This window comes from Quercus suber, unplaced genomic scaffold (assembly GCF_002906115.3).
Source record: "Quercus suber isolate HL8 unplaced genomic scaffold, Cork oak 2.0 scaffold_545, whole genome shotgun sequence".
In the NCBI taxonomy this organism is placed as follows: Eukaryota; Viridiplantae; Streptophyta; class Magnoliopsida; order Fagales; family Fagaceae; genus Quercus; species Quercus suber.
In genome coordinates, this window is record NW_027069993.1 from 433,614 (window position 1) to 456,444 (window position 22,831).

General features: G+C 33.9%; 1 pseudogene; it reads right to left on the reverse strand.

The window, feature by feature from the left end:
- Positions 1–14,404: 14,404 nt before the first annotated feature.
- On the reverse strand, positions 14,405–17,299 carry LOC112027944 (rust resistance kinase Lr10-like; annotated as a pseudogene).
- Between the last annotated feature and the right edge of the window lie 5,532 nt (positions 17,300–22,831).

The following is a 22,831-nucleotide window of genomic DNA, read 5'->3' on the forward strand; positions in this document are numbered from 1 at the left end:
AAGTTTTTTGTGTTGGGTTTTTCTATTTGTGCCTCGGTGTGTAAAATTTCATTGCTCTCAATCTTGTCATGAGCCTCTTTTGGTAAGGCTGGTGGGAAGCGGTCGCTTCTTGGATTAATTTGAGCTATGAGTTTCCTAATATTCTTGTGGTTGAATAACGAAGATCAACTTTTCTTACGCGGTATATGACCCATTGTATTTTTCATTGACGTTTTAGTAGTGAGATATTTAATTTAATTGAACGTGTTGAACTTTTCACTGAGTTATTTAATTTAATGTGTAGGACCTCAAGTTGTATTTTTAATTGATGTTGTGAGAAAGCAACAAAGAAAGATAGGGTGATTGCCATTCCCTAGTCTATAAAGAATTTTTTTTTTTGCTTTAACAAAGACAATCTTCCAAGAGTTTTTAGACTCTGTCGGTAAGGGTGATTGCTTATCTATTCCTGTATTTTAGTTTTTAGTATATATTGTAGTTTATCTCCATAAAAAAAAAAAAAAAAAAAAATGATAGGGATGACATGACACAACTTGCAAAAAGTCATTTTCAAGTTTATGTGAATAGAAGCTATTTTCCAGGTTGGTCCACACCAAACTTGTTCATATTGTTGGTGAGTCTCTTATCATCCAATAAGCTTTCTACCCTATAGTTAATAAATTCACAAAAAGCTTGTAACGTAATTGATATTTTTTTTTTGTGTTTCCAATAAAAATGTCTTTATATTTTGATAGTCAAGTTGGAAGGATTTGAATTATAAACGTCTTCATTAAACACTTTAAAACACCCAGTAGTATCAATTGAGTTACATAACTCTTGAACCCTATTATCAAATTTTCAAAAGAAATAAACAGTTAATAAGTTCATGAATTCCAATTGACCCAATCGTAAAAATAAATAAATAAACAAAATAAAAAATAAAAAATCTCAAATAAGAGACTTAAATTCAAATCCTGCTTACACGAAAACAAATTGGTGTCTTTTTTATGAACTTATAGTATCCATCATTGACAAAAAAAATTATAGTTTATAAATTTATCTTTAAATTCGGTTCATATCAAGTTTGGGACTATGAAAAAGATAAGAAAGCTTCATTTCTTCAATAATGATAACGTTGTTTCAAGGAAAACTAAGAGCTAGTATGAAATTCCACAAGGAGGAAACAAAGAATAGTGAAAAAAAGAGTTGGTATGAAATTGATTGAACATGACAAGGTGGCCAAAATGTTCCTCTTTACTTCGACATAATTTAAATTATCATGGACTCCATAAAGTTATAGTCAATGCAATGCACATAATGGGATTTAGTGACATTTTAAGTTACAACGTATTTGTGGTTCTAGTCCAAAGCGAGTTTTTTCTTTGCAAATTAGTGTAACTAGGAATATAGCAGAGCTACAGTTGATAGAGGAGCAGTATCTATTCAATTGTCTAAGCTACTAGTAGTTTATGATTGAAGTAGCTAAACGACATGTGTTTTACTTAAGCTTATAATGTGGAGTTGGTTAGCACACGTGTAATAGTCATTTAGTTCTTTTCCTATTTTCCCGCTCTCCTCTGGCTCTGTATATAAACACAGAGGCTATGTATTTTACATTCAGTTTTTGATATACAATTGCATATAGAGATTCTCTCTCAAAGCTTTCTAATGTGTGATTCTTAATAAAATTGATAATTATATGAAAAATAATGTAAAACCATTTCTTAAAAATTAAAATTGATGACTGTCCCACTCAAAGGAGTTTATTATTCAAAAAAAAAAAAAAAAAACTGATTTTCTTAGGCAAACTTGCTCAATTGAGTGCTGGACGAATTTCAAGGAAACTGTTTTGTGTAACTAAAACCCAAATTTTGTTGTCTCACTCATAATTTCACTTAACACGATGAATCTTGCTCATTCAAGATTCCTTTTGCAGCATTTGTACTCTTTCTTCAGAACTTGAACTTCAATGACTCAATGCAATTACAATTTAAAATGAAATTAAAAAATACATGGAAACTTGCAATTACACTGAAACCTTTTTTAATTTTTGACTTGGAATTTGCCAACATTACAAATGGTTGAATGTAAGAAGAACTATTGCCAAGATTACAATTAGTTGAATGTCGTAATAGATGAAGTTAATTGTGAGAATTTTTTCTATAGGGTTAAGGTGAAGAGCTTGGAAGAAGAACTAGTTCATGAATGAAAGTTCAAAATGGGTATGAAACACCCTTGAACGTTTAGACTCCCAGAAAGAAAAATATCAATTCAAGCTTTATATCAAACAATTAATGTGCGGAATATGATAACAAGCTTATAACAGAATTGATAAACCAATCTAAGCCAAATATAAACACATCCACAACAGTAAATATAAGGCAAAGATAAAGGAAAGAGAGATGCAAACACACGGACAACACGCGATGTGTTATCGAAGAGGAAACCGAAGTCCTCGGCGTAAAACCTCTCCGCCGCCCTGCAAGCGGTGATAAAATCCACTAAAGAATATAGTTGGGATACATGAACAGCAGAAGACCCTCCAAGCCTAATCTACCCAAGTACTTAAGCCCTCCAAGCTTCTTGCTCCAACGAGGTTACGCCGAATCTATTTCTTCTTTAGCTTGTCGGATTCCGCTACTTGACCATAGCATCAACCAATGTATATTAGTTCCTTTCCAAACTGCTTCCCAAAGCACCAAATGAATCTTCTCACAGACGTGGGTGTGGTGAGATAAGGGTTTGGTAAATGACCTCTCAAGGGTATGACAATGGAAAGGAAGAGAGTAGAAGAATTTGTAGAGTCTCTTTAGATGAAGATTGGAGATGAGGCAATCTTGTTTTTCTCTAGGGTTTTCTCTCACAAAATTCTCTCTGGAAGCTCTCTCAATATGATGGGTATAAGGGTGTATATATAGTAGGGTGAGAAGGGAATGCAAAATGTCAGTTTTTGCCAAACAGGACAAGTTGGCGACTTGGTCTCGCGGCTTGTCCAAGTCGCGAGTTCAAGTCGCGACGTAACGGCCTGGCCAGACTAGAACTTTTGTCCTGTAGCGTGACAGCTGGCGCGACCCTTCAGCTTCTTAGTGTGCCTCTCACGTGCCAGCCTTTGGCGGCTTGCCAGTCGCGATCCACCCGCGAGCCCTAGCCGCGAGCCTCTGTTTTTTTTGCACACTCTTGAGCTTTTCTTCACATCTTCTCACACACTACCCTTACAATTTTTCCACATAAATACAGGGTTGCTAAGTGCTAAATTACAAGCAAATTGGTCACGGAATAAAGCCAATAAAATGGTTGATTAAATTCAACCTTACAATCTCCCCCTTTGGCTATTCCGTGACAAAACCCTACAACAGACTCTAGACTTAAACGAGAGTTGGGAACAGTTGGAAAACTCACTTACACCTAACTCTAGATTCTGTAAAGCTCGTGAACATATGAATAACTAACTCCTAAAACACAGTAACACAGCAATATCATTGTATGCAGAAAACTTAATATGCATATGGAGCAAAATAAGCATGATCAAGCAAAAATGAACATAAGCATAAAAGCAATAATTCATGGCAAGATCAACATCAGTAGTCACTTAAGCAAAAGTGATTACTATGTTCATTCATACAAGGAATGAACATCCGGACATGTAAAAATGATAAACTCAATTGAAGAGAATCATTTGCAAGTCCAACACTCAACCAATGCATACAAACATATATGCATCTAGGAACAATCCTACACGGGCACAAAAGTGTTGTACTTAATATAATGCAAGGCATTAACAACACAAAGCACAAAGGCTGCATATGCAAAGTTTTGCAAATACATGGCACAAACCATAAAAGCCTACAAACAGTGCATAAGAACAAGAAACAACCCTCAAAACTTACAAAAGCAACAATGGGTACAAACCTACAATCAAACAGAGCTTAAAGCTGAAAAACATCATACTATATAAGTGCTGAAATAAACAACTACCACTATTGTATTTTGAGTTATCAAGGTATTATATACAGAAAAACAACTTAAAAAAAATGATGAAGAAATCTCCCCCTCAAAACAAGCACTCCCCTTCAAGAGCTGCCCCAAAAGTTCTCCCCCTTTTTGACCAGAATGTCCAAAGGGTCACTGTTTCAACTTTGTGAAAATGCCATCAACTTGAGCTGCTAACACATCAATCTGGTCCTGCATGGCAACCAATCTCTCCAACTGCTCTTTCTGGCCATCTCTGAGGGTCTTTTCCATTTCCGTAAGACGTTTGTGAAGGTTATTAAAGAGCATTTGCAACTTGTCAGGCTGAGGGGCAGACTGTCGTTATGTAATGCCCGGTTGCTCAAAAGTAGAAGAGGTAGGAGAAAATAGATGTGTACTCTTTGGAGCTTTAGATGAATGACTCTTGCTGCCCTGTAAAGTGAATATAGAGATTGGTCGAGGACGAGCAATCACGTTCTCAATTGAGGGAGGAGTAACAGCTTCACGTAGAACGAAGTTCATAATAAGACTATAGAATGGAAGTCACCCTCGTGCTACTGTTCTGGTTGCTGTCTTTCTTATGATGTGATAAATATGGGCACAGATGTCAATGGTGGTGCCAGTGATGAGATCACATAGAAATTGAGCCCTTCCAAGATTTATATACACCGTGTTGGTCAACGGATAGAGGTTTGAAAACATAATTAGCTTCAATGTAGTCAACTCAGGTGAAAACTTGGTAGTACTAATTAATGTGCCTGTGCTGGAAATGTCATGGTCAGGACCAAGAATTTGGAGAATGTCCTGAATCGCTGGAGTACGATCATCATACGGAGTAAGGTCACAATAATTTCGTAACTTAAGGATCAAAATGATTCCATAAAAAAAAAAAAAAAAAAAAGGATCAAAATAATTGGAAAAAGGAGAATAGAAAATTGAGGGATCCGTTTTCTTCCTAAACCAACCACAGTCTTTCCTCCCAAGGGAGAGAAAATGAGAGTTCTTATGGTGGGACTCACCAATAAAGTTTGCATTTTAAAATATCCTAAATAATATCAAATATATTCAAAAATTATTATTTGTGTCTTTTATTTTATTTATATTTTGTTCATACAAAATATATACTAGTTTTATCTTTTGTATACAAATTTAGATTTGAATTTTAGTATATATTTTTATTCTTGAAGTGAATGATCAAAAAATTTTATTATTCATGGTTTGGTTCCTCAAAGACAAATTCCTACTTTCAATCTTGGTTTTCTCAATATTTCCTTCATTTTTTTATTATTGGATGCAAAAACATTTTGGCTTATCTGCGACCCATGTGTGTTCTGAGACTGGGTGTTCCATTTGGTTGAAAATGGACTGGGCACTAATAGAAGGGGGCCTAAATATTGATACAGTATCAAAGTTATTGTACCAAAATGACCACACAAAAAAAAAAAAGTATGGAGCTTTAATGTAACAACTCGAAAGTTCAAGGAGTGCTAGTGCATTTTAACATTTGAAACAAATACTAAATATTAGAATCTTTTTTGCAAATTGCAATCAATTGCTGTGGATGAAACAAATATTGATTCTACCAAAAAATAAACAAATATTGGAATATTGTTGCACCCAACTTCTAATTTTTGTTTGAAAGTTTTTGTGAGGGATTTCACAATTCGCTCCAATACCAATAGGTTTGGTTTATGATCGAATGCTATAAAAGATTTGTGCCCCCTCATCCTTCACCAATTGGTCGTTGGATGGATCGGTAAGGCACACAATTCGACAAGTCGCATCAGAGCTCGGTCATAGGTTCGAGTTGTTGGAGCCGAATTGTGAGGGAGGGATTGTGAGGGATTTCACAATTCGCTCCAATAAACAATGGGCTTGGTCTATGATCGGATGCTATAAAAGATTTGTGCCCCTTCATCATTCACCAATTGGTCGTTGGATGGATCAGTAAGGCACACGGTCCGACAGTTTTAATTTTTATTTTGCTAAAAGTCATCGAGCACATCCCATAGGAAGAGTGAATAATAATCAAACTTGGGTCCGTTTGGATGGGGGAGTGGAAAAGTGGGAGGATATAAAATAAAGAGAGGATAGAAAAGTGGAATGATAGAAAAGATTTAGTTTTCTCTAATATGTGTTTGGTTGGGAGGGTAGAAAAGTGGAGGGATAGAAAACTCTTTTGTTTGGTTGAAAATAAAAGTGAGAGGATAGAAAATAAAGTTTGTATAAATTTACCATTATGTGCAGCTTAGGTAAAACAAAAATAATACATTATATTTTTATTAAAAAAAATGTATGAATGATTTCTTCATTAAAAAAATAAAATAAAAAGAGGATAAGAAGTTTAAGAACCCAAAACTTAAAAAAGAAAAAATAAATAAAAAATAAAAAAAGAGGAAGAAAAGATAAGGAGTCAAGTACCAAAATCACCAGCACGCAACTTCCCTTAATAAAATTTTAAATTAAAATAAAATAATAAAAAGGGGAAAACCCCACATATAAGACATCAACTTGGAGGGGGTAAATATGTAATTCAAGAACTAAGCCCTCATTTTCTCTCTTTTCTTCTCAGTTTTCCTCCCAAATCGGGAGAATAAAAATTTATGGCCCTGGGTGTATTTTTTTTTTCCCTATGTTTTCCATCCTTTGTGTTTTCTCTCCTGAACCAAACAAGCGAAAACATCATTTTCATCCCTGTTTTCCTCTCTTCCTTTTCCATGCCTCCTATTTTCACTCCAACCAAACAAAGCCTAACTTACTCATTTAGAAGAAATCTCAGATACCAACTGGCTCTAGAAGTCTTTTGCCGTTGAGTGAAAATTACTAATAGATACAGGTGGCTCAAGAAGTCTTTTGCCATTGAGTGAAAATTACTCACAAATATAACTATTCTCTAGGTTGGTCTACACATAAGAACTTCTCAAAGATAAATTGGGCTTTACAACCCATTATAGAATATATAAAGCCCATGCTAAAAAGTTTTTTGTGTTGGGTTTTTCTATTTGTGCCTCGGTGTGTAAAATTTCATTGCTCTCAACTTGTCATGGGCCTCTTTTGGTAAGGCTGGTGGGAAGCGGTCGCTTCTTGGATTAATTTGAGCTACGAGTTTCCTAATATTCTTGTGGTTGAATAACGAAGATCAACTTTTCTTACTCGGTATATGACCCATTGTATTTTTCATTGACGTTTTAGCAGTGAGATTAATTTAATTGAACGTGTTGAACTTTTCACTGAGCTATTTAATTTAATGTGTAGGATCTCAAGTTGTATTTTTAATTGATGTTGTGAGAAAGCAACAAAGAAAGATAGGGTGATTGCCTATCCCTAGTCTATAAAGATTTTTTTTTTGCTTTAATAAAGACAATCTTCCATGAGTTTTTAGACTCTGTCGGTAAGGGTGATTGCTCATCTATTCCTGTATTTTAGTTTTTAGTATATATTGTAGTTTATCTCCACACACACACACACACACACACAAAGATAGGGATGACATGACACAACTTGCAAAAAGTCATTTTCAAGTTTACATGAATAGAAGCTATTTTCCAGGTTGGTCCACACCAAACTTGTTCATATTGTTGGTGAGTCTCTTATCATCCAATAAGCTTTCTACCCTATAGTTAATAAATTCACAAAAAACTTGTAACGTAATTGATATTTTTTTTTGTGTTTCCAATAAAAATGTCTTTATATTTTGATAGTCAAGTTGGAAGGATTTGAATTATAAACATCTTCATTAAAAACTTTAAAACACCAAGCGGTATCAATTGAGTTACATAACTCTTGAACCCTATTATCAAATTTTCAAAAGAAATAAACAGTTAATAAGTTCATGAATTCCAATTGACCCAATCGTAAAAATAAATAAATAAAATAAAAAATAAAAAATCTCAAATAAGAGACTTAAATTCAAATCCTGCTTACACGAAAAGAAATTGGTGTCTTTTTTATGAACTTATAGTATCCATCATTGACAAAAAAAATTATAGTTTATAAATTTATCTTTAAATTCGGTTCATATCAAGTTTGGGACTATGAAAAAGTTAAGAAAGCTTCATTTATTCAATAATGATAACGTTGTTTCAAGGAAAACTAAGAGCTAGTATGAAATTCCACAAGGAGGAAACAAAGAATAGAGAAAAAAAAAAGAGTTGGTATGAAATTGATTGAACATGACAAGGTGGCCAAAATGTTCCTCTTTACTTCGACATAATTTAAATTATCATGGACTCCATAAAGTTATAGTCAATGCAACGCACATAATGGGATTTAGTGACATTTTAAGTTACAACGTATTTGTGGTTCTAGTCCAAAGCGAGTTTTTTCTTTGCAAATTAGTGTAACTGGGAATATAGCAGAGCTGCAGTTGATAGAGGAGCAGTATCTATTCAACTGTCTAAGCTACTAGTAGTTTATGATTGAAGTAGCTAAACGACATGTGTTTTACTTAAGCTTATAATGTGGAGTTGGTTAGCACACGTGTAATAGTCAGTTAGTTCTTTTCCTATTTTCCCGCTCCCCTCTGGCTTTGTATATAAACACAGAGGCTATGTATTTTACATTCAGTTTTTGATATACAATTGCATATAGAGATTCTCTCTCAAAGCTTTCTAATGTGTGATTCTTAATAAAATTGATAATTATATGAAAAATAATGTAAAACCATTTCTTAAAAATTAAAATTGATGACTGTCCCACTCAAAGGAGTTTATTATTCAAAAAAAAAAAAAACCTGATTTTCTTAGGCAAACTTGCTCAATTGAGTGCTGGACGAATTTCAAGGAAACTGTTTTGTGTAACTAAAACCCAAATTTTGTTGTCTCACTCATAATTTCACCTAACACGATGAATCTTGCTCAATCAAGATTCCTTTTGCAACATTTGTACTCTTTCTTCGGAACTTGAACTTCAATGACTCAATGCAATTACAATTTAAAATGAAATTAAAAAATACATGGAAACTTGCAATTACACTGAAACCTTTTTTAATTTTTGACTTGGAATTTGCCAACATTACAAATGGTTGAATGTAAGAAGAACTATTGCCAAGATTACAATTAGTTGAATGTCATAATAGATGAAGTTAACTGTGAGAATTTCTTCCATAGGGTTAAGGTGAAGAGCTTGGAAGAAGAACTAGTTCATGAATGTAATGCCAAATTGAAAAAAAGTATCTAGTGCCAAGATTGATGCCAAACTAGGGGTCTAAGGATCCGTTTGGATACAGCTGAAAACTGAAAACTGAAAACTGAAAACTAAAAAATACTGTAGCAAATAATTTTTAAATATGTAAATAGTACCGTGGGACCCATTTTTAATGAAAAAGTTGCTGAAAAGTGAAATTTGTGGGTCCATGAACAGTAGCTACAACAGTAATGAACAGTAAAAAAAAGTGGACTGAAAGTCTGAAACCCGTGAAAAAAAAAAAAAAAAAAAAGCTTCTTGCTCCAACGAGGTTACGCCGAACCTATTTCTTCTTTAGCTTGCCGGATTCCGCTACTTGACCATAGCATCAACCAATGTATATTGGTTCCTTTCCAAACTGCTTCCCAAAGCACCAAATGAACCTTCTCACAGACGTGGGTGTGGTGAGATAAGGGTTTGGTAAATGACCTCTCAAGGGTATGACAATGGAGAGGAAGAGAGTAGAGGAATTTGTAGAGTCTCTTTAGATGAAGATTGGGGATGAGGCAATCTTGTTTTTCTCTAGGGTTTTCTCTCACAAAATTCTCTTTGGAAGCTCTCTCAATATGATGAGTATAAGGGTATATATATAGTAGGGTGAGAAGGGAATGCAAAACGTCAGTTTTTGCCAAACAGGACAAGTTGGCGACTTGGTCTCGCGGCTTGTCCAAGTCGCGAGTTCAAGTCGCGACATAACAGCCTGGCCAGACTGGAACTTTTGTCCTGTAGCGTGACAGCTGGCGCGGCCCTTCAGCTTCTTAGTGTGCCTCTCACGTGCCAGCCTTTGGCGGCTTGCCAGTCGAGATCCACCCGCGAGCCCTAGCCGCGAGCCTCTGTTTTTCTTGCACACTCTTGAGCTTTTCTTCACATCTTCTTACACACTACCCTTACAATTTTCCCACCTAAATACAGGGTTGCTAAGTGCTAAATTACAAGCAAATTGGTCACGGAATAAAGCCAATAAAATGGTTGATTAAATTCAACCTTACAATAATGTAATGCCAAATTGAAAAAAGTATCTAGTGCCAAGATTGATGCCAAATTAGGGGTCTAAATAGCAATTTTTCAATTGGTATCAGAGCATAAGTTCATTGCTTCAAAGATTAATATGGAGGTATCTCTTATAACGTGAATTTTCAATTGGTATTAGAGCATAGGTTTACAGTTTTAGGATTAATATGGGGGCATCTCCTCTAAAAAATGATTTTAGGTACAAGTTTTATTATTATTTCTCATTAGATTCCATTACTTAAATACATTCCATTTTATTCATTTCTTGTTTGTTCTTTTTATAATTTACTCATTCCATTTTTACCTCGCTTTTTAAAACTCCCAAACCAAAGTGTTAATGGATTTTTGTGAATTTGTGATGCATGTGTCGCTTCGTGGAATTTAGCCAACTAAACAGAGACATCGCTTGTGTCCTGTTTTTGTATGCATAACACACAAGCTAAACCAAGTGAAAAGCTGCCACATATTTATAAAGAGACTTCCATGAAAATTCCATAGACCATAATTGTGTTTTGGTTGGTGATGGTGGGTCATGTTAATCTGTGAGTGCCCCCTTATATAATTTAACAAGTTCATAGAAGTTTCATTATTATTTCTCCCTGGATTCTATATTGTCATGTAGAGAACCTTTTCACAAAAGCAATAATACTACGTCAAAATAATGGAGTAATTCTCGGTTTAGGAGGTAAAGTACAACATGAATCTCCATCACATGATTACATTAAAAAAATACAGATAGAATCCCAAATGTGAATGACAGTACTTGCAAAAGGCTTCAATTTGATAGGAAGGTGCATGAAACATCAGACAAATATTAGTGAGATTTTTTAGCGCAATTTTAGGGGAATAGCACGGTGCCACTTTATCATAAAAATATAGCTTTCCAAATAGTCAACAAATTCATGTTCAAAAAGAGCTGGTATGAAATTGAATGAACATTATAAAGTGGCCAGTACTAATTTTTTTACTCAACAAATAATCATTTTTCCCTATGTGGACTGTGGTCGTTTCTAATCAATCAGTCTTTTGTGCAAATTAATTATTGGATACATGATTGCTTTTAAGATAGGATTTTTTTTTTTCTTTTTATTATTGCCATCAATAAAGACCATTTATTCTTTAGTAAACTTCTCACCATCTTCTCAGTTGGACATAAGACTAAAAGGCCAGTTTACATAGATCATTTGTCCTACTTTTAGTTACGCGTTTTCCTACCATTTTGCTTTGGTTATTAGTGCGAATGAGATGCCAGATTTTATATCTTGTTTTTGAACATTTACTAGTCTGGGTCAAATAGAACATAAATCTTCTTTCTTATACTTCTTATCTTCTTTGAAATCCAAATATTGCAATTTGACATTAATTAGTACTTTAATAGTTGCTGCAATATAAGGCAACATGGATAGAGTGAGAAATCTTAGAATGAACCATTTAGACGCAAAATATGAACTAATAGACTATAAACATAGAATCAACACAAAATATTGTGTAAAAATTAGTTGAATTGAAAAAATCAACCCTTGAAGTCAAGGTAAATGATCAATATCAACTCCTGGTCATTGATGAACAATCCAGTTTGGTTCATTTCATGCTCTAGATCAGACTGATCTAATTTGCTGTTTAGATTGCGGGTTGGATCAGGTTGGATAACCCAATTCAATGCTAATGTTGCAAATGAGTCCTACATAAAAAAACTTTACTTATTTTAGTCCACTTTGTCTAAGTTCACTTAAATCTGTCAATACAATTAGCTAGTAAACTACAAAGTTGCGTGGTTATATTACTCAATTTTATCTCAAATGTTATTAATTCCCTTGGAATAAGTTAAAACATGCTTGAAATATATATATTAAAAAAAAGAAAGTTTACTAATTGCAAAGTTAAATAATTAACTTTTTGACGTGGCTTTTCAAAACTAGGAGATATCACAAAGTTATTGATTTTTTCCCTATTGAATGGCAGGTACTACCTTAAGGCATGCAAGGATACGTGAACTTTTGTTATTTCATTTTGATGTATTCCGGTTATCCTGTTATAATTTTAGATCTATTGTGGAGTTTGTAATATGTAGTCTTTTTATTTGATGAATGTATGGTTGAAGACTTGCGGTACACATAGAAGGAGATTTGGACCCGGTTATATTTGAATACTAAAAACTACTCTTCAAGAGTTCTCAAAACATGTATAAAATAAAAAATAAAAATAAAATACACGTTTTCAATCACCTACACTGAGAACTGTTATCTAAAAAACCTCATTTGAGTACCCTTGTCAAACACATAACTTAAAAGTGGGGCCCACGAATTTGGCATTTAATCAACACAAAACTATTTTCAAGTTTCCTTACCGAAAAGGCCCATAATATTTTCTTTTGATATAGATTTTGTAAAATGTAGTTCTTTAAAGTATATGTGCATGGTTGTGGGTTTTTTTTTTTTTATTTTTTTTTTTTTAAAGAAAAAAAGAGAAAAACCTTATTTTGAGGGTTGGGAGACCTTCAACAACCTCATTTATCTAAGGTTGTAATTTCAAATCTTTGAACTTTTAGTTATTTTTACCTTTTTCAAGGGTTGGTGATCATCAATAAAAATAAAACACTTGTTTTGAGGTTCGTGAAGGCTTTCAAAATTTCGTTTTCGATGGTGTATATTTCAAAGGTCATCAAGGTTCATCTGGGCTCTAAAAGATAATTTTTTTTTTGAGAGTTTTTCATACATTTTTCAAGGATTTAGACCTGTGAAAAATACCCTTTTTTTTTTTTTGCGCAGTGGGTGTTGTACATAAACGTGGCCACTTTGTGAAGGTGACATGTGTTGTTTGGCACACGGTTTGTGTAGGCTTCTTCCAATAGCAATTCTTCAAGCTCTTCTTAACAAAATTTAACTCATTTTACATTAAAATATATATATATATATATATACACACACACATTAAGAATTTAATTTGATCACAAGCAAATTTCATGGAGTGAGCAAAGAGTCCTCTAGCATCCATCAGAAAAAAACAATAAACACTCTTTGAAATTTTTTATTACTAAATAGTATGAATGCCTAAAGGCTACAACCACTAAATTATATCAGAAATCACCAAGGAAGTTGTAGGGAGATTTCCCATACAAGCTCTTTGTCCCGCTTTGGGGAGCCAAGCCCGCACAGTTTTGTTCTCAAGCGACGTGGACAAGCAAGCATTGCACTTGGACTTTGTCCCACATTGGTAAGAAATGCACCCCACTCATGGTTTATAAGCCCTTGGAGCAACCATGAGTGTACCACTACAACACATGTCTTTCCATGGGCTTTTATGAGATGATCGCCATGGGTTTTGAGAGTAGATAATTCATAAATTCCATGAGCTTTGTAATATCATAGTAATAGGTTTAAGAATATAAAGTATTGTTCATTATTGGACTTTTAAATAAAATAATTATGATATAGTATTTTGCCAAGTATTGATAACCTTGGGCTTTCGATAAATAGTGCCAAGTAGTTAGCTTGGGCTTTTAATAGTGCCAATGTAAGTTGGGCTTTTGATATTGCCGATGAGAATTGGGCTTTGATGTTGCTAATGAGAATTGAGTTTTGATGTTGCCAATGGGAATTGGGCTTTGATGAATGTTGCCAATGGGAATTGGGATTTAATGTTGCCAATGAGAATTGGGTTTTGATATTGCCAATGTAAATTAGGATTTGGATAAATAAATTGCCATGGGTTCAAACCATGGGCTTTGGTCATGGATTTGAATTCCATTGATAAAATTGTTTTGCCATGGATTTGAATCATGGGCTCTTCAAATATTGCCAAGCATAAGTATTCTTGGGCTTTAAATAGAATAAGACGTGTGTATTGGGTTCATAGGGCCGGTTTTGGGCTTAGCTAAATAATGATAATCAAATTGGATAAAATAGGAGTTTTTTGGGCTTTTCGTGATAGCTTATATCATGACCCAATATAGATAATGAGATATGAAATATTTGTGAATAATATAATAATAGAGCCAAAAAATGTTTGGGAAAACCCAATAACTTATAGTGGTATAAATAGGTGGTACTCAAATAAAGTTAGGTGCAAACAAAGTACCCTAACAGCCATTCCATATAAGGGCTCAATTTTAATCAAAATACTCTTAAAAAATCTCTAAAATAAGGAAATAAAGCCTTATTCTAAAAAAAATTGTGAAAATTATAAAAATAAAATATAAAAATTTAATAAACATAAAAAAAAAAAAAAAAACCTTATATTCTTTCCTACCTTAACAAGAAATTAAGAGATTTTTATGAGCGCTCTTCATATAAAAAAATTCGAAGTCCCTACATTGACCACAAGATTAATAATTTCAATCCTTGAGTACAACATGATTGCAACTTTTAAGATTTTCGAGGACTCCTACTTTATATACTTACTCTGATTCTAGGATGACTTCTAACTCCGGGTTTAGACACCTTGTATGCATACTCACATTGATTCTTGTGGGGTTTGTAGACGAAAATGGATTAGGGGGCATGGTTAACTTATCTCCTTCTCCCTCCAACATTTGGACCACAACTTTCATAGATGGACGATCCACTGGGTGCCACTGGATGCACCAGAGTCCCACAATTGCGAGATTCTTTGCAATTTTAGCATCTCCGTTATCCTCAACATAGACTCGTAGGTCTTCTTTTTGATCTAATAAATTGTAGATCCATTCTGGGAAATATATTTGGCTAGTGTTCTCCACAGTTACATCAACATTTTTCCTACCTCCAACCATTTCGAAAAACAATATTCCAAAACTGTAAACATCTTATTTGTAAGACACGTTCCCAAAGTTCCTAGAGAACACTTTGGGTGCAATGTAACCCATGGTCCCCCTAGTTGTGGTCATGGACACTGCACTTTGATCCTTTGCACACAACTTGGCCAAAACAAAATCAGAAAATTTTGGATTAAAATTTTGGTCCAGCAAAATATTATGAGGTTTAATATCAAAATGGAGGATTCGTTGATCACATCCTTGGTGAAGATATTCAATTCCTTTTGCTATGCCGAGAGCAATGTCTTGTAACTTTTCCCAACCAAGGAAACAGTTAGAATCTACTGAGGAAATGAACTTCTCTAGTGAATCATTTGGTAAGAACTCATAAACTAGAGCTCTTCTAAATCCATCAGCACAAAAGCCAACCAGGTGAACCACATTTACATGGTGGATTCTACCCATTGTTCCCACTTCATTTATGAATTCTTCCCAATTTCCCTTGGAACTATTCAAGATCTTCACGGCTACATGGATTTCATTTGAAAACTTTCCTTTGAACACTGTTCCATAGGCTCCTTGGCCTAACTTCTTAGTAAATTGATTTGTTATTCTTTTAACATCATTATATGAGTACCTTGTGGGCTTGAGAGCTTTGTAATCCTCCAAAAAAATTTCAATCCTAGCTTGATTTTCTTTTTCTGTTTTGTCATAGTGATAGACACGGTAGAGTGCATAGACTACTAGTGTCAAAAGAAATGATCCTAAGATGGAAACTGCATATTAAATATTCATGAGTCAAGAAAACAAAAAGTAATTTACACTGAATTTTCAAATGGCCAACGGAAAACACACCAGTGGTCATTATTTTCCTTGATCTCCCTATAAAATATTTTAACATGATCAACTTCTAATTACACTTATTAGAAAACAAAAGATAATTGTGTAAAAGTTTATCACTATTAGCCGAACAATATTTAGATAATTCATGTGTACATAAACGTGATAGTCCATTCTATTACATAAATAGTGGATTCCACCATGACTTTAATTAGTAGAATATGTTATTATGTGATGTAGAAGTATCAAGTCATTGTACTCCTAAGATGCAAGTCATTGTACCCATAAGATGTTGAATAATTACTCTTATTAGCAAGGTAGTGTTGCATTCAAAACTTTTGTTCTGTTTTAGAGTTTTAAGTTGTTTAATGTGCAGAGCAATCACACTTATGCCAATCTTTTTAGGTAAAGTTTATATTGATATTGCAAGGTTTAGTTTCAATTAATGAGCTACCTGCCTATTCAAGGGCTTTTGAGGCACGTAATTATTATTACTATTATTATTATTGGAGAAATAGACATACACACACATGTATAATTACTACTTTTTTGGAGAAATAGACATGCACGAGTAATTATTTAGTACTATTATTATGGAAGTACAATTTAAACTCTCTTCTATATCATGTAATAGTGAGACTTATTAATTAAATTCATGATAAAATTCACAATTTATGTAAAAGAATGAAGTATTAGATCGCTCTATGCTCTACTCTAATAGTATTTAATAATTTTTCTTTTGGCACAAGCCCACTTCCCTAAAAAAAAAAAAAAAAAATTTCTTGACTTGTTACAGGAAATTACCGTTGCAGAACACTTAAAAACTAATCTTTGATAAAATCAATATATGTTGGCATGAAACAGAACTTGTGTGATTATAGAAGTGGAAATTGGGTGGAAATAATACAATACCTTTGTCTTTGTTGGGGTCGAAGCACTCTGTTTTCAAATCAGTGCTATTATTCTTGAATCTACATATCTTGCCTTTCCCTTCACAGTGTCCGCACTTCGGTCCGGACCATGTCAATTCAAGAGAAGAACTCCATATATCAGATGGAACTGATGAAACGGTATACATCTTTGTACACGATAATATGGGCAAGTCGTCGATGTCATAGTCCGAAGGAAAAGCAAGAACTGAGGTTGAAGCGCCATTAAGACTATGGACCTGATATGAATATTCTGTATCTGGCGTACAACTGAAAAGGGCATAGTCAGAAAGAGAGTTTTTGAATTGGAAAGGAAGGGAAGATAACTGGAGTCCCTGAGTTTTCCATGGAAAGCAATTATCTGGGTTAAGTTACTATAATTAACTGAGATTTGTAATCAATGTGTTTGACAAAGGCTTTTACTGAAGTAGGCAGCTTAAGCACAGTATCATTATTATGAGAGCAGTAGAGATCAAAGCCAGGATAGCCACAGTGCTGGTCTGGCTGCCTGTCTTTGAGTCTGAAAGGAAATCGGATGGGTGGGCCATCATCTCCACACCGTAATTCGGGACAACTATTGTGGCGTTCTCCAAGGTCTACGATGAAAAGCACAAACAACAGTAAGGTTGGGATAACTATTCTATGGGAAATATCCATATCTGTGCTCTGGAAAGGCTTCTCACACTCCCCAGATTATGGGATTTTTTAGAAAATAACAATAAAACCCAAACAATAGCATAAGTTAGGCAACGTTTGAAACTATATTGGTTTGTAACAATTCGAGTTCAGAGAAATCGATTTCACTGTTCATTCGCCTACTTTACCCGCGGCTGAGGTGGAAAAGTTATCCACGTAGGTCAAGAAATCGAGTTCACTGGACTCCTTTCCTATACACAAAAATTGAGTTCATTGGACTTGATTTTCATACATGGAAATTGAGTCCACTGAACTCATTTTCCATGTATAAAAACCGAGTCCAGTGAACTCGGTTTTTTTGTGTACAAAAAACATGCTATCCACGCCCAGCTATGACAAACGAAGAACAAAGAACAACCCAACAATCGAACATGGTTTCTTGCCGACGAACCCAGGCGTCGATTCTGACCAAACCCCGACGAACCCAGCAACATCGACGAGCAAACGAAGAACCTAGGTGCCGATTCTGACCAAACCCCGGTGAAAGCTGGCGATGGAAATTGGATCGGACGTGGTTTCTTGCCGTCGCTCCAGTGGAAGAAAGAATCAACGATGCACGCAACGAAGCACGAACAACAACCCAGCAATACCCATCAACCCAGGCGACAAAGCACGAAGAACAACCCAGCAATACTGACGAACAAACATAGAACCCAGCAAATGAAGAACAAACGATGATTTCAACGAAGAACAACGATACCCAGGCGCCGATTTTGACCAACGATGCCGACGAACCCAGGCGCCGAAGCAAACCCAGTGGAGGAGAGAAGAACACATTGGAGAGTGGGTTTGATTTGTTTTGGATTTGATTTTTTCATGGGTTTTTGGGGCTTGGAAATGGAGAAACCTAGGTGGCATTTAGGGAAAAAAAAGGAAAGGGAAGAACACGAAAAAAATCTGTGTAAGTTTTTTGGCTGGGTATGAAAACGAGTTCAGTGGACTCGATTTCCATGTATGAAAATCAAGTCCAGTGAACTCGATTTCTTGGCTTACGTGGATAACTTTTCCATCTCAGCCACGGGTAAAGTAGACAAATGAACAGTGAAATCGATTTCTCTGGACTCGAATTGTTATAAACCAATATAGTTTCAAACGTTGCCTAACTTATGCTATTATTTGGGTTTTATTGTTATTTTCTAAAAAATCCCCCAGATTATCTAAGACTAACTATATGGATTATTAACCCATTTCTAAGCAATCAACGGTTGACTTGGGTCAACCGTTCTTCGGGTGGACTTCAAAGTGCATTTGTTTTTTGCTTTTTTGCTTGGATTCATTGATTCAATGAAGGCTGTTATCCTCTAAAATATTCTCACGCGTGTAACTTTTTTCCAGGTCGGTCTACACATCAGAAGATTCAGAACTCCTCAGATATCAACTGGGCTGGCCCATTATAGACTATATAAAGCTCATGATGAAAGTCCGAAAGATTTTTGTATTGTGTTTTCTTTATGTACACGTAAAATTCCATTGCTCACGAATCACAATCTTCTCATGGGCTACTTTTTGTAAGTCGGATGGGCCGATTTTGTAGGCTGATGGCTTTTAGGACAGAAAAAGAATAGCGATTTCCCTTTCTTCTTGATTTATTTAATACATTAAAAAAAAAATGACAATCACGCATTAATTTGAGCTAGTTGTTTTCACGACATTCCTGCAGCTAATGAAGGAAGAATTTTGATCAACTTTTCTTACGAGGTATGACCATACTGAACTTTAATTTTATTTAATGAGTTTAACTTTTCATTGAGCTATTATTATTATTATTATTATTATTTTGTTAATTTAATGTGTTGGAATGATAAGTTGTATTTGTCGACGTTGTCGTTAATGTTTCAGTGAGAAAGCAATAAAGATAGAGATGATAGTTCTTGCAAAAGTGAGTGTTCAAATTTGTAGAAAAACACAGCTTATAAGAAGCTATTTGTTGACTCATGGCTTCAATTAGATATGACGATGCATGCAACAAAAATAGGGATGACTCTACTTAGTTTTATTTGTTGTGACTTGTTTGCTGGCTGTCAGCAATTTTTCTATTTAGTATTTATTAAGTTGAAATATCATTAGGTAAAATAATTTATTTGGTTAATGTATTATTGCTGTGATATAATTTTTATTATTTATTAAATTGAAACATTGTAGGCAAAATAAGTACTGAAAATTTGATTGATAGGTTTTTCTAATTTTAAAACTTAAAATAAATATGAATTATGTCCAAAAATATTTAAAATATACATAAATAAATTTTAATTAATTAATTAATAGTCATACCCCAAACTTGTCGTACCTTAATTTTCCAAAAAATGTCATACCTCCCATACCCGTATCATACCACATCTGTGTCCATATTCGTGTCCGAGACTTCAGGCCATTTATTTTGGTCATGTCCGAGAGCTAAAAGAATTTGGGGCTATTCTGGGATTTTTAAACCCAATTATGATGGTCAATTCAATAGTTTTCTAGAGCTATTTTGGAAGATGACGATGAATGATTGTTGCGATGAAGATGTCATTGCGTTGGTGGGGACAATTACTTGGTGGTTGTGGGGTAACCGAAATGAAATTCGAAAGGGAGGAAAAAGGATTGGTGTGTTGGAGTATCAGGAAGTTACTGCTGATGTACCAAAGCACTCAGATTCGTTGGTACAACGTTGGATTCCTACTTCTGGTCACATGTATAAATTTAATGTGGATGGAACTGTTTTTAAAGCACAAAAAGAATCTGGGGTGGGGGTAATAATTCATGATGCCAATGGTCTAGTGGTGGCTGCATTGAGTAAGAAATTTCAAGCTCCTTGGGGTCCTTTGGAGGAGGTGGCCAAAGCATAATTTGCCAAAGATGTGGGATTACAAGAATTCATTTTAGAAGGAAATTCTCTGAATGTCTTTCGTGCACTTGCAAGTCTGTCTCCTCCTTCAGCTTCGGTGATGCCTATAATTTATGGGATTCAAGCTTCATGTCATGATGTTAATTAGGAATGTGTTGTGTTTTCCTATGTATGTATGTAGGGAAATAAACCTGCCCATCTTTTAGTAAAACATGCTGTTAATATTGTTGATTTTTCTATTTGGATGGAAGAGAATCCTTGTTTTTTGGAATAAGTTTTTCATCAGGATGTAATGTTTTCTTCAGTTTAATGAAAGTTTCAAGTTTCCTATACATATTAAGCTTTTGTTTTTATTAAAATAATTGATAAAAACAATTAAGTAGTTGTTTCTATCTATAAAAATTACTGTCATTTGACAAAACCATATGATAATTAAAAAGGACGTCCATTCGGGGTAATCACAACTTCTTAAATCCAACTTATAGTCTTATGATACATGATATGTTATCATGTCTAACGTTGGTTAATTAGCCTAACAAATCTTTTTGTTCCCCACACATAATCTCTATATATTAAAAAGATTCAAAAAGTTAGTTATTCTCTTTTTTTTTTTCAAAAATATCCCTAATTTAATTAACTTATCCTTATTCCTAAAACATAAAAATAAATTAAAAATTGTAAATTGATAAAAAAAAAATTATAAAAAAAAAAAACCTACCCATGTTCTATAAAACTTCCCATTACCCCATGTTCCTATAAAAAAAAAACTACCCCATGTTCTAAAAAAAACCTACAGAAAGAGATTCTCATTGCACTCATCAATGTGATGAGGCTAGTAATTCATAGCTGATTTTTTTTTTTTTTTGGGATGAAAATTCATAATTGATTTTGATTACAGGTCAAAGTCGGCAAAGCAAAAGTATGAAAAAAGCAATTCAAAGTTGGCTGAAAAGCAAAAGTGCCGCAAAAGCAATTCTGAGTTTTTTAATCCCACGCGGAGGGAGTAGGGGAAGTGCGGCTGGCTTTATTTCTCTTGATATTTAAAAATAAAAAAGAATTTCATAAAGTTGTAAGACCACTAGCACCAGTGGTGCTAAAAATACTAAAAAGCTATTTTTAGCACCATTTTATATTTAAAAAGTATTGTAGCAGTGAAGGTTTAGGTATATTTTTTACATATCTTGCTATAGTGCACAGCTATATACGGCGGTAGTTGAGAGTTAAAAAAAAAAAAAAAACTTTTTTATCTCCACCCAATTAAAATACTACTAGTCAAAAACCTAGGCAACACACGGGAATTTACCTATTTATAATAGGCTAAAATAATTTTATAAAATTTTAAATTGATTATGAAACTATACTATTGTGTGAATTACTCCTATCTTTTTGAGTTATAATTTGATGAATAAGTCATTACCTGAACATGCAACAGGTTGCAAAAAATCTAGCTAACAAATTTAGATATAGCAAAAAAATAACTAAAAAATTTAGATGCTAAAATTTCCTGAAGGAAAAAAAAAATTAGAAAATTCACTGGCATCACCTAGAAATTATTGAAATAAAACAAAATATATATGACTACCAAATAGAGAAATATAAGAGAAAGATAGGTTACCTTCATCAAGAGAATAATCCGTAGTTTTTTTTTTTTTTAATAAGAATAATAATCCGTAGTTATAACAGTTGAAATTTGCCAAACAGTTTCAGATATTGCAAAAAATTGAACCCAAAATTTAGATGGTCAAACTTTCAAAAGACAATAAAATTAAAAACCAAAAGATTTAGAACTTACAAATTATAAAAACAAAACAAAAAAATATAGCCATTATAGCGAGACAATTTTAGTAAGGATGGAAAGCTTTTTTAAGTTTTTATTATCCAATTCTTCCTAATTGATGAAAAATTTGGTTCAAACATTGTCAAACACTTTAAAGGTGCAAATAATATAGGCTTCCAACATAATCTTTTTTTTTTTTTTTTAGAGAGTTTCAACTTATGGCGTCCGCTCCTGATGATAGTTTTTTATCATCAGACCAAGACACCAATCAGTTTTTGGTGTAGGCGGGGATTGAATTCCAGATCTCTTATACAACCATCAGAGACTTTACCAGTTGAGTTAACTGAAACCCACAATTAATAAACAAAGAAGCATGAAACCATAACAGAAAACATAATATAACATATAGTGCATAGACCTTACTCCACAGCTGTGAAAAAATATCCACACAAAAGGAATTGAAAACTTGTACAACAAATGCAATAAGATACCTCTGATGTGAGACAACCTAACATGCGTCTCCGTAATGTAAAGCTTAAGGTTATATAATCTAAAATAACATAGAATATAGCATCTTTGAACCATACAAAAAGTTAGCAAACTTACTGCAATACTTGTAGTTATACTATATAATGTAAAGTACTACTCCATCGCCAATGAAAGTCATGTAAAGTCTCATTGGGCTTGGAAGAAAAAACAGTCACAAGATCACATCCACCAGACACAAAACAAAAGCAACAAAAAAAAAAAAAACTTATTCACAAAAAAGAGAAAAACCAAGAGCAAGTGTACCAAGGAAATTGAAGCTTAGGGTTTTCTCTCTTAGTGGAGACGAACAGAGGAAGCTGCTTTAGGGTTTTCAAAGATTTTGTCACGCTCAGAAGGAAAAT